At 39.0% G+C, this 9,711-nt stretch overlaps 1 non-coding gene across 1 annotated transcript; it reads left to right on the forward strand.

Moving 5' to 3' along the window:
- The first annotated feature begins 1,126 nt into the window (after window positions 1–1,126).
- Window positions 1,127–1,230, forward strand: LOC130977620 (small nucleolar RNA R71). Its single transcript, XR_009085306.1, has one exon. It is a non-coding gene; the product is annotated as a small nucleolar RNA R71 (small nucleolar RNA).
- Window positions 1,231–9,711: the final 8,481 nt, after the last annotated feature.

Genomic DNA, 9,711 nt, shown 5'->3' on the forward strand with positions numbered 1-9,711 from the left:
ACTTGCCAGGATCTTATCTCTTTTGAGGTAAAATTTGCTGAATCCAGGTATCTAGTTCACTAATGAGCAAGGGGGTTCACTTTCCCAAGTCTCATTACCAAACAACTTGGCATTCAGCTTCATGATAGCTCCTAAATATTGAGCAACTTACTCTCCAGTCACATCTTCATCCTCATCAGAGGAAAAATAGTCTTCAGAGCTCATGAATGGCAGAAGGAGATTTAATGGAATCTCTATGGTCTCTATATGAGCCTCAGATTCCTTTGGATCCTTAATAGGAAATTCCTTCTTGCTTGAGAGACGTCCCAGGAGGTCTTCCTCACTAGGATTTTCGTCCTTCTCCTCCCTTGTGCATTCGGCCATTTTGATTACATCAATGGCCTTGCACTCTCCTTTTGGATTCTCTTCTGTATTGCTTGGGAGAATACTGGGAGGAGTTTCAATGACTTTCTTACTCAGCTGGCCCACTTGTGCCTCCAGATTTCTGATGGAGGATCTTGTTTCACTCATGAAACTGAAAGTGGCCTTTGACAGATCAGAGACTAGATTGGCTAAATTAGAAGTGTTTTGTTCAGAATTCTCTGTCTGTTACTGAGAAGATGATGGAAAAGGCTTGCTATTGCTCAGCCTATTGCGTCCACCATTGTTAAAGCCTTGTTGAGGCTTCTGTTGATCCTTCCATGAGAAATTTCGATAATTTCTCCATGATGAATTATAGGTGTTTCCATAAGGTTCACCCATGTAATTTACCTCTACTATTGTAGGGTTCTCAGGATCATAAGCTTCTTCAGAAGCTGCCTCTTTAGTACTGTTGGATGCATTTTGCCATCCATTCAGACTTTGAGAAATCATGTTAACTTGCTGAGTCAACACTTTGTTCTGAGCCAATATGGCATTCAGAGCATCAATTTCAAGAACTCCCTTCCTCTGAGGCGTCCCATTATTCACGGAATTCCTCTCAGAACTGTACATGAATTGGTTATTTGCAACCATGTCAATGAGTTCTTGAGCTTCTGCAGGTGTTTTCTTTAGGTGAATGGATCCACCTGCAGAATGGTCCAATGACATTTTCGAAAACTCAGATAGACCATAATAGAATATATCTAATATGGTCCATTCTGAAAACATGTCAGATGGACACCTTTTGGTCAACTGCTTGTATCTTTCCCAAGCTTCATAGAGGGATTCACCATCTTTTTGTTTGAAGGTCTGAACATCCACTCTAAGCTTGCTCAGCTTTTGAGGAGGAAAGAATTTATCCAAGAAGGCCGTGACCAGCTTATCCCAGGAGTCCAGGCTATCCTTAGGTTGTGAATCCAACCATATTCTAGCTCTATCTCTTACAGCAAAAGGGAAAAGCATGAGCCTGTAGACTTCAGGATCTACTCCATTCATCTTTACAGTCTCACAAATTTGCAAGAACTCAGTCAAAAGCTGGTAAGGATCTTCAGATGGAAGTCCATAAAACTTGAAGTTCTGTTGCATTAAAGCAACTAGTTGAGGCTTAAGCACAAAATTATTGGCTCCAATGGCAGGAATGAAGATGCTTCTTTCATCAAATTTTGACGTTGGCTTTGTGAAGTCACCAAACATTCTCCTTGCATTATTGTTGTTGGGTTCGGTTGCCATCTCCTTCTCTTGTTCTAATGTTTCTGAAAGGTTACCTTTAGATTGTTGTAATTTAGCTTCTCTTAGTTTCCTCTTCAGAGTCCTTTCAGGTTCAGCATCAATTTCAACAAGAGTGCCTTTTTCCTTGTTCCTGCTCATATGAAAGAGAAGAAAACAAGAAAAGAAAAGGATTCCTCTATGTCACAGTATAGAGATTCCTTTATGTTAGTAGAAGAAAAAGGGGAGAAGAGTGAAGAAGAGTGGGTTCGGATATTAGATGAAGAGAGGTGAAGAGAAGTGTTAGTAAATAAATAATTAAATAGACTAAGAGAAAAGAGATAGAAAATTCAAAAATAATTTTAAAGAGGGGTTAGTAATTTTCGAAAATTAGAGATAGGATAAGATTAAAATTAAAATTTAAAACAAAAAAGAATTTTTGAAAAAGAGATGAGATATTTTCGAAAATTAGAGAGGGAAAAGTAGTTAGGTGGTTTTGAAAAAGATAAGAAACAAACACAAAGTCAAAGAGTTAGTTGAAAAAGATATTAAAATCAAATTTGAAAAGATAAGAAGATAAGAGGTTAGATAAGATATTTGAAATCAAATTTTTGAAAAAGATAAAATTTTGAAAAAGATAAGATATAAAAGATATGATAAGATATGTTTGAAAAAGATTTAATTTTTAAAATTAAAATTAATTACTTAACTAACAAGTAACTACAAGATATGATTCTAGAATTTAAAGATTGAACCTTTCTTAACAAGAAAGTAACAAACTTCAAATTTTTGAATCAATCACATTAATTGTTAGCTAATTTTTGAAAATATGATATAAAGATAAGAAAAAGATTTTGAAAATAATTTGAAAAAGATTTTTGAAAATTTTCGAAAAAGAAAGATAAAATTGAAAAGATATGATTTTTGAAAAAGATTTTGAAAAGATAAGATTTTTAAATTTTTGAAAATTTGACTTGACTTGTAAGAAATAACTAATTTTAAAAATTTTTGACTAAGTCAACTCAAATTTTCGAAAATTATGAGAAAAATAAGGAAAGGATATTTTTTTGATTTTCGAATTTTTAATTATGAGAGAGAAAAACACAAACATGACCCAAAACATGAAAATTTTGGATCAAAACACTTAATGCATGCAAGAACACTATGAATGTCAAAATGAACACCAAGAACACTTTGAAGATCATGATGAACATCAAGAACATATTTTTAAAAAATTTTTGATGCAAAGAAAACATGCAAGACACCAAACTTAGAAATCTTTAATGCATGGACTCTAACAAACAAAAAATGCATATGAAAAACAACAAACAACACAAAACAAGAAAACATCAAGATCAAACAAGAAGACTTGTCAAGAACAACTTGAAGATCATGAAGAACACTATGAATGCATGGAATTTTCGAAAAATGCAAGTAAAATTTTTAAAACATGCAATTGACACCAAACTTAAAAATTGACTCAAGACTCAAACAAGAAACACAAAATATTTTTGAATTTTATGATTTTATTATTTTTTTGGATTTTTATTAATTTTTTTTCGAAAATAAAGTTTGGAAAAACGAAAAAGAAAAGAAAAATTTTGAAAAAGATTTTTGAAAAGTTTTTGAAAAGAAAATTACCTAATCTGAGCAACAAGATGAACCGTCAGTTGTTCATACTCGAACAATCCCTGGCAACGGCGCCAAAAACTTGGTGCACGAAATTGTGATTCATTCTTTTCTAACTCGAAATAATCCCCGGCAACGGTGCCAAAAACTTGGTGGACGAAATTGTGATCACATCAATGTAGTACTCTTTGTTGTTGTATGGAATCATTACTGTGGTTCTTTGCTATGTGTGGACACAACTCCGTTCAACTTAACCAGCAAGTGTACTGGGTCATCCAAGTAATACCTTACGCGAGTAAGGGTCGATCCCACAGAGATTGATGGTATGAAGCAAGCTATGGTCACCTTGTAAATCTCAGTTAGGCAGATTAAATGGTTTATGATAAGTTCAAAAATAAATAATAAACAGAAAATAAAATAGTAAATAGTTACTCATATAATTCCATGGTGGGAATTTCAGATAGGCATATGGAGATGCTGTGCTCCTCTCGAATCTCTACTTTCTTATTACATTCATCCAATTTCTTCTTACTCCTTTCCATGGCAAGATGTATGTAGGGCATCACCATTGTCAATGGCTACATCCCATCCTCTCAGTGAAAATGGTCCTATGCTCTGTCACAGCACGGCTAATCATCTGTCGGTTCTCAATCAGGTTGGAATAGAATCCCTTGATTCTTTTGCGTCTGTCACTAATGCCTAGCCTTCAGGAGTTTGAAGCTCGTCACAGTCATTCAATCCCAGAATCTTACTCGGAATACCACAGACAAGGTTAGACTTTCCGGATTCCCGAAATCCTACTCGGAATACCACAGACAAGGTTAGACTTTCCGGATTCCCATGAATGCTGCCATCTATCTAGCTTATACCACGAAGATTCTGTTGGGAAATTTAAGAGATATGCGCCTGGCCTAAGGTAGAACGGAAGTGGTTGTCAGTCACGCGCGTTCATAAGTGAGAATGATGATGAGTGTCACGGATCATCACATTCGTCAAGTTGAAGTGCAACAAATATCTTAGAATAGGAATAAAAGAAAATTGAATAGAGAATAATAGTAATTGTATTGAAACTTGAGGTACAGCAGAGCTCCACACCCTTAATCTATGGTGTGTAGAAACTCTACCGTTGAAAATACATAAGTGAAAGGTTCAGGCATGGCCGAATGGCCAGCCCCCCAAAACGTAATCAATGGCCCCCTAAGATGAAGAATAAAACAAAACTGAGACCAAAGATGAAACGTGGTCAAAAGACGACTAATACACTAGTAAAAAGTCTTATTTATACTAAACTAGCTACTAGGGTTTACAGAGGTAAGTAATTGATGCATAAATTCACTTCCGGGGCCCACTTGGTGTGTGTTTGGGCTGAGCTTGATCTATCCACGAGCTGAGGCTTCTTTTGGAGTTGAACGCTGAGTTATAGCGTGTTTCTGGCGTTCAACTCCAAGTTGTGACGTGTTTCTGGCGTTTGACTCCAAATAGCAGCATGTACTTGGCGTTGAGCGCCACTTTACGTCATCAATTCCCGAGTAAAGTATAGACTATTATATATTGTTGGAAAGCTCTGGATGTCTACTTTCCAACGTCGTTGAGAGCGCGCCATTTAGAGTTCTGTAGCTCCAGAAAATCCATTTTGAGTGTAGGGAGGTTAGATTCCAACAGCATCAGTAGTCCTTTTGTCAGCCTTTTTCAGAGTTTTGCTCAAGTCCCTCAATTTCAGCCAGAAATTACCTAAAATCATAGAAAGACACACAAACTCATAGTAGAGTCTAGAAATATGAATTTAACATAATAACTAATGAAAATATCCCTAAAAGTAGCTTGAACTTACTAAAAATACCTAAAAACAATGCCAAAAAGCGTATAAATTATCCGCTCATCAATAAGCTTTCAGCCAACACTCCCGAACCAGTTGGTTCAAGGTGCTAGGTGTTGAGACACCCCTAAGGACTTACTCCCTCAAGTCTCTCCCCTATGCATACACACCACAGGCATCTGGTTCATTTATTTTCCTTCTTGAGACCTTGGTGTCCAGCACCTCTTTGGGTCACTAAGTGCTTTGTGGTGAGGGTCACTCTTGATAGTGGACTTTCAGCTGATAATCCCGGGTTAGTTAACCCAAGTTACCAAGTGATAAAGCACTCCTGAGAGCTTATTCATCCAAGTAGATCCCTCACACAGGAGCACCACAGACACATGTCTTAAGATCTAAATCATTGGTGCCTAGCCTTATTGCGTACTCTTTTTCTTTTGTTTTTCACTTTCATTGTTCTTTCCCTTTCTCTTATTAGGATCTTGTTATATACTTAGTCTCATGGGTATATTCAAAGCAAAGTACCCAGGACAGATAGTTGTCTTCCCACCTTATGGTTGAACCAACTTAGCTAACTTATGATCACACCAAAGACTCAGAAAATTACTCCATATCATGAACTCCACTCTGGTCTTTTGAAACATAAACATTCTCTTCTTCATTTGATTTTAAAGACAAGCATACAATAAGTAAAGATATGATGCAGTAACATAAAGACTAGCAAGCATAGACTTCTTCATCAGAAAACTTAAAATGCATAATTGAAAGTTGTTCAACTAGTATGGAAGCATGTTCTATTTCATACAAGATCTTTCTTATTAAAAAAAATGGAAAAAGATAAACCAAAGAAGGAGCTCCACCACCATTTACTCATGTGGTTGCCCATGCTCTCTTTCTTGCCTGTCCTCTTGGTGCTTTTCTTGAGTGCTTGTGCTCCCACTTCCTTTGCCTTTCCCAAGCAATTTCTTCTAGAAGCCAACATCTTCCATCTTCTTCTTTAGTGTGTCCTTCTGCTGTTTCACCTTCCCTTCTTCTTGTTCAACAAACTCTTTTTGGACCTCATCATATGTGGGAATGGCATAATGTAGATGATGCATATTACCGGACATGTAGTTCAACCTAGCCTGAGTGTTTACGTTGAACTCCTCTCTATGTAGTTGCCTTCCTTCATTCAGCACATTGAACTCATTGAATGATTTCATCTGAGCTAGTTGCCGCTGGTTGAGCTCTTGAAGGCGTTTATCTTGACGCTCCTACCTCTCTGTAACTTGGTGGATGGCTTGAGTGAGTTGAGAGTATTGCTCCTGTTGCTGCTCCATGTGTTGTTTCTGCCATTCTTCTTGTTGTCTCATCCAGTTGGACTGAAGGTTAAGTATTTACTCTTGTCCCTCCATATGTCTCATTCCCAAATCCTCAATGGCTCTTAGAAGGTGAGTCATATTTAAGTTGGCTGGGTCATAATGCTCTTCTTGTTGATATTCTTCCTGATGATATTCCTCTTGATGAGTTCCTTCCTTAGCTTTTTGCTTTCCTATATGTGGCCTTCTTTGTTGCTGAGCAGGTGTGGTATATACCAATCGCTCGAGTGTAACTGGCCTCCCTGGGTTCACCCAGTCTGGATTGCTGTCCTCAAATACTACCTTGGCTTTGTTGCACAACCTGAGAATGGTGCTAGGGTACCAGAGCCTAGCACCTGAATCAGCCTTCTCAGCTGAATCTTGAATCCCCTCAGCGATGAGTTCATGCACATTGATCTCCCCACCCTGTACTAAGCAATGCACCATAGTAGCTCGATTGATGTTTACCTCTGAATTATTTGTAGCTGGTAGAATGGACCTCCTTACGAGTTCAAACCACCCCTTGGCTTCAGGGCTAAGGTCTCCCCTCTTGATGAACTTGGGTCTCCCATCTGCGTACCTCTCCCAATCAGCTGCTATAACACAGATGTCCATCACTATCTCTGTGAGCTCATCATTGTCAGGACTTTTACTTATCCTTTCCTGATAACTGGCCTCATCAAAATGAGGTGATTTCAGGTGAAGAGCTCTTGTTATGGCATTTGAGCTGAAGTCCACCTCCTTTCCTCTCACGTAGCTTTTGAAAGTTGGGGCCTTGGTCTTGTCTTCTCTCACTACATTTGCATAGAATTATTTGATAAGGTTTTCATTAATCTTTCCCTCTGGACTTGTGAGCAATTGCCACCCTCTGTGTTGACTCATTTGCATTGATTTGGAAGATCAATTCTGGCAATATCTTTCTGACCCTTATCCGCTCAAATTCACGTTCATGAAAGGCAGTTTTAAATCTCTTCTCATCGAATGGAACACTCTCCATGGGTTCCTTCCTCTTTTGCCTCTTTGAGCTTGATGATGCCATGAATTTGAGTTGCTATTTTGAGGTGATTTGAGGATACGGATAGGTGAAGAATGGGTTGGCTAGGACAAATTGTGATGAAGGGGTTTAGCACGCCAAAAGTATGAAGTGTGGAGAGTAGGGATTTGAATGTGAGGAGTGAGGCTGCACTAAGGTTCCCTTATATAGGGAGATCATGAGAGAACGGAAGGTGTGGATTGCAAGAATGGTTGCTTGATGGACGGTTGGGGTTGTGCATGAAGGAAGGACAAGGATCATCACTTAATAAGAGTGAATGGTTCGGTCTTCAAGGGTCTCCTTTCTTCAATGTTGCGTGGCGACGTTTCCCCATGCGTTCCTTCTTGAGACAAGCGTGTAGTTCTCTTCATGAAGTGGCCGAACCTCCCCCATTTAATTGTCCAATCAATCCCCATCAGTGCTCCTTTTCTTTTCCCTATAAAGAAAAGATATCAAAACGACAATATGAACTTTACGGCTAGAAATAAAAAAAATAAGAAAAGATTAAATTGTTTATTCGTGAATTCCAACTAACTAACTAACTATTTGTGGGTCCTTATATGCATATTGGTGGCACCATGGGGTGACACCAAACTTAGTTTGGAGCACTGTGATGAAAAGTTTTGTTCAAAGCTCCCAAGTCTAGCATGCATCTTGGTTTGCTTTGAACACCAAACTTGTTCTTCATTATATACTGCACAATAAGGTTTTCACCAAGTGTTTGTCAAGTTTGGGTTGGAATTCATAAATATTGACTTATTCACTATCTTCTGAAAGCATATAAAAAATGGGTTGCCTCCCATGAAGCACTTTTTTAGCGTCACTAGCTTGACGTTTCTCCCTCATTAGGGTGGTTGGTAATGCTTGAAGTCCTCCCCTCTTGCTGTGGACTTGTATCCATTGGTTGTATCAATGATCTCTACATGTTCCAGGGAAAGAACTCTGTTGATTGTGAAGACTTTAGGTAACTGAGATGGTACAGTAGGGAGATTAGGGGGAATATCTGGGAAGTAAGCTGAGATCACTCTATCCCCTGGAGAAAAGTCTTCCGTAAGGATCTTTTTGTTCCTCCACCTCCTTGGTACCTTCTTCCTTGTGTCTTTTGATATTGCCTTGCTCTTGATGACTTCTTCCTCTAAGGGGGTTTTGATGTTGTCTTCACATCCCTCTAGAGGTTTAGGTTCCTCCAACTTTTCCTTGAGTTGTGGTAGTTGTTGTTTCCCTTATTTATCAACCAAAGGGGTTTCCAGATAGGTTGGGTGTGCTTCAGTGCTTGCTTCCTCCTTCAGCATCTCATTATGATCTTTGCTTGGTTCCTTGTGCTCTTGGTCTGCTTCTTGTGAGAGTTTGAAGACATGGAAGCTGAGTCGTTCATCATGGATCCTCAATATTAGCTCCCCTTGCTCCACATCTATGAGTGCTCTGGCTGTAGCTAGGAATGGTCTTCCCAATATGATTGGGTGAGTGTGACTCTCTTCCATGTCCAGGATGACAAAGTCTATTGGGAGAAAGTATTTCTCAACTTTTAGCAACACATTTTCCACCACTCCTATTGCTTGCTTTTGAGTCTTGTCAGCCAGTCTGATGACCACATCTGTGGGCATTATCTCATTGATCTGCAGCCTCTTTACCAAGGATAATGGCAGTAAGTTGATGCTTGCCCCCAAGTCACAGAGTGCTCTATCGAGCATTGTTTCTCCTATGGCACAGGGGATGTGAAAACTCCTTGGGTCTTTTCTTTTTGTAGGCAACTCAGGTTGAATAAGGGCACTACATTCCTTGTTCAACACTATAGTCTGGCCTCCTTTGATTGAGCTTTTCCTAGGAAGAAGTTCCTTCATATACTTGATGAATGCAGGCATTTGTTGGATGGCCTTGATGAATGGTATGTTCACATGCAGAGATGCGAACAAATCTAGGAACCTTGAGTATATTCTCTTCGCCACAGCACCATTGAGCAGTTGGGGGAAGGGTGCATAGAGTCTCAACAGCTCTTGTTGTGAGATTTCTGGTTCTTGGTGATCTTTATCCTCCTCCTCTGTTGAGGTGTCTTCAGGTTGTTCGGACAGTTTGCTTTGCTTGTCTTTAGTCTCCTTATCACTTGTAGTGACCATCTTGCAATCTTCCCATCTTACTTTCTTTGCTTCGCCTCTTGGGTTTTTCTCTGTGTCACTTGGGAAGCCATCAGTAGGTTTGGGAATCTTCTCAGCTAAGCATCCACTTGGAATTCCAGCTTCTTGATGGTCTCTCCCTGGTTCTTAATATTGGCTCGCACCTCCTCTTTGAACACCTTG

Source organism: Arachis stenosperma, chromosome 4, assembly GCF_014773155.1.
Source record: "Arachis stenosperma cultivar V10309 chromosome 4, arast.V10309.gnm1.PFL2, whole genome shotgun sequence".
NCBI classification, from domain to species: Eukaryota; Viridiplantae; Streptophyta; class Magnoliopsida; order Fabales; family Fabaceae; genus Arachis; species Arachis stenosperma.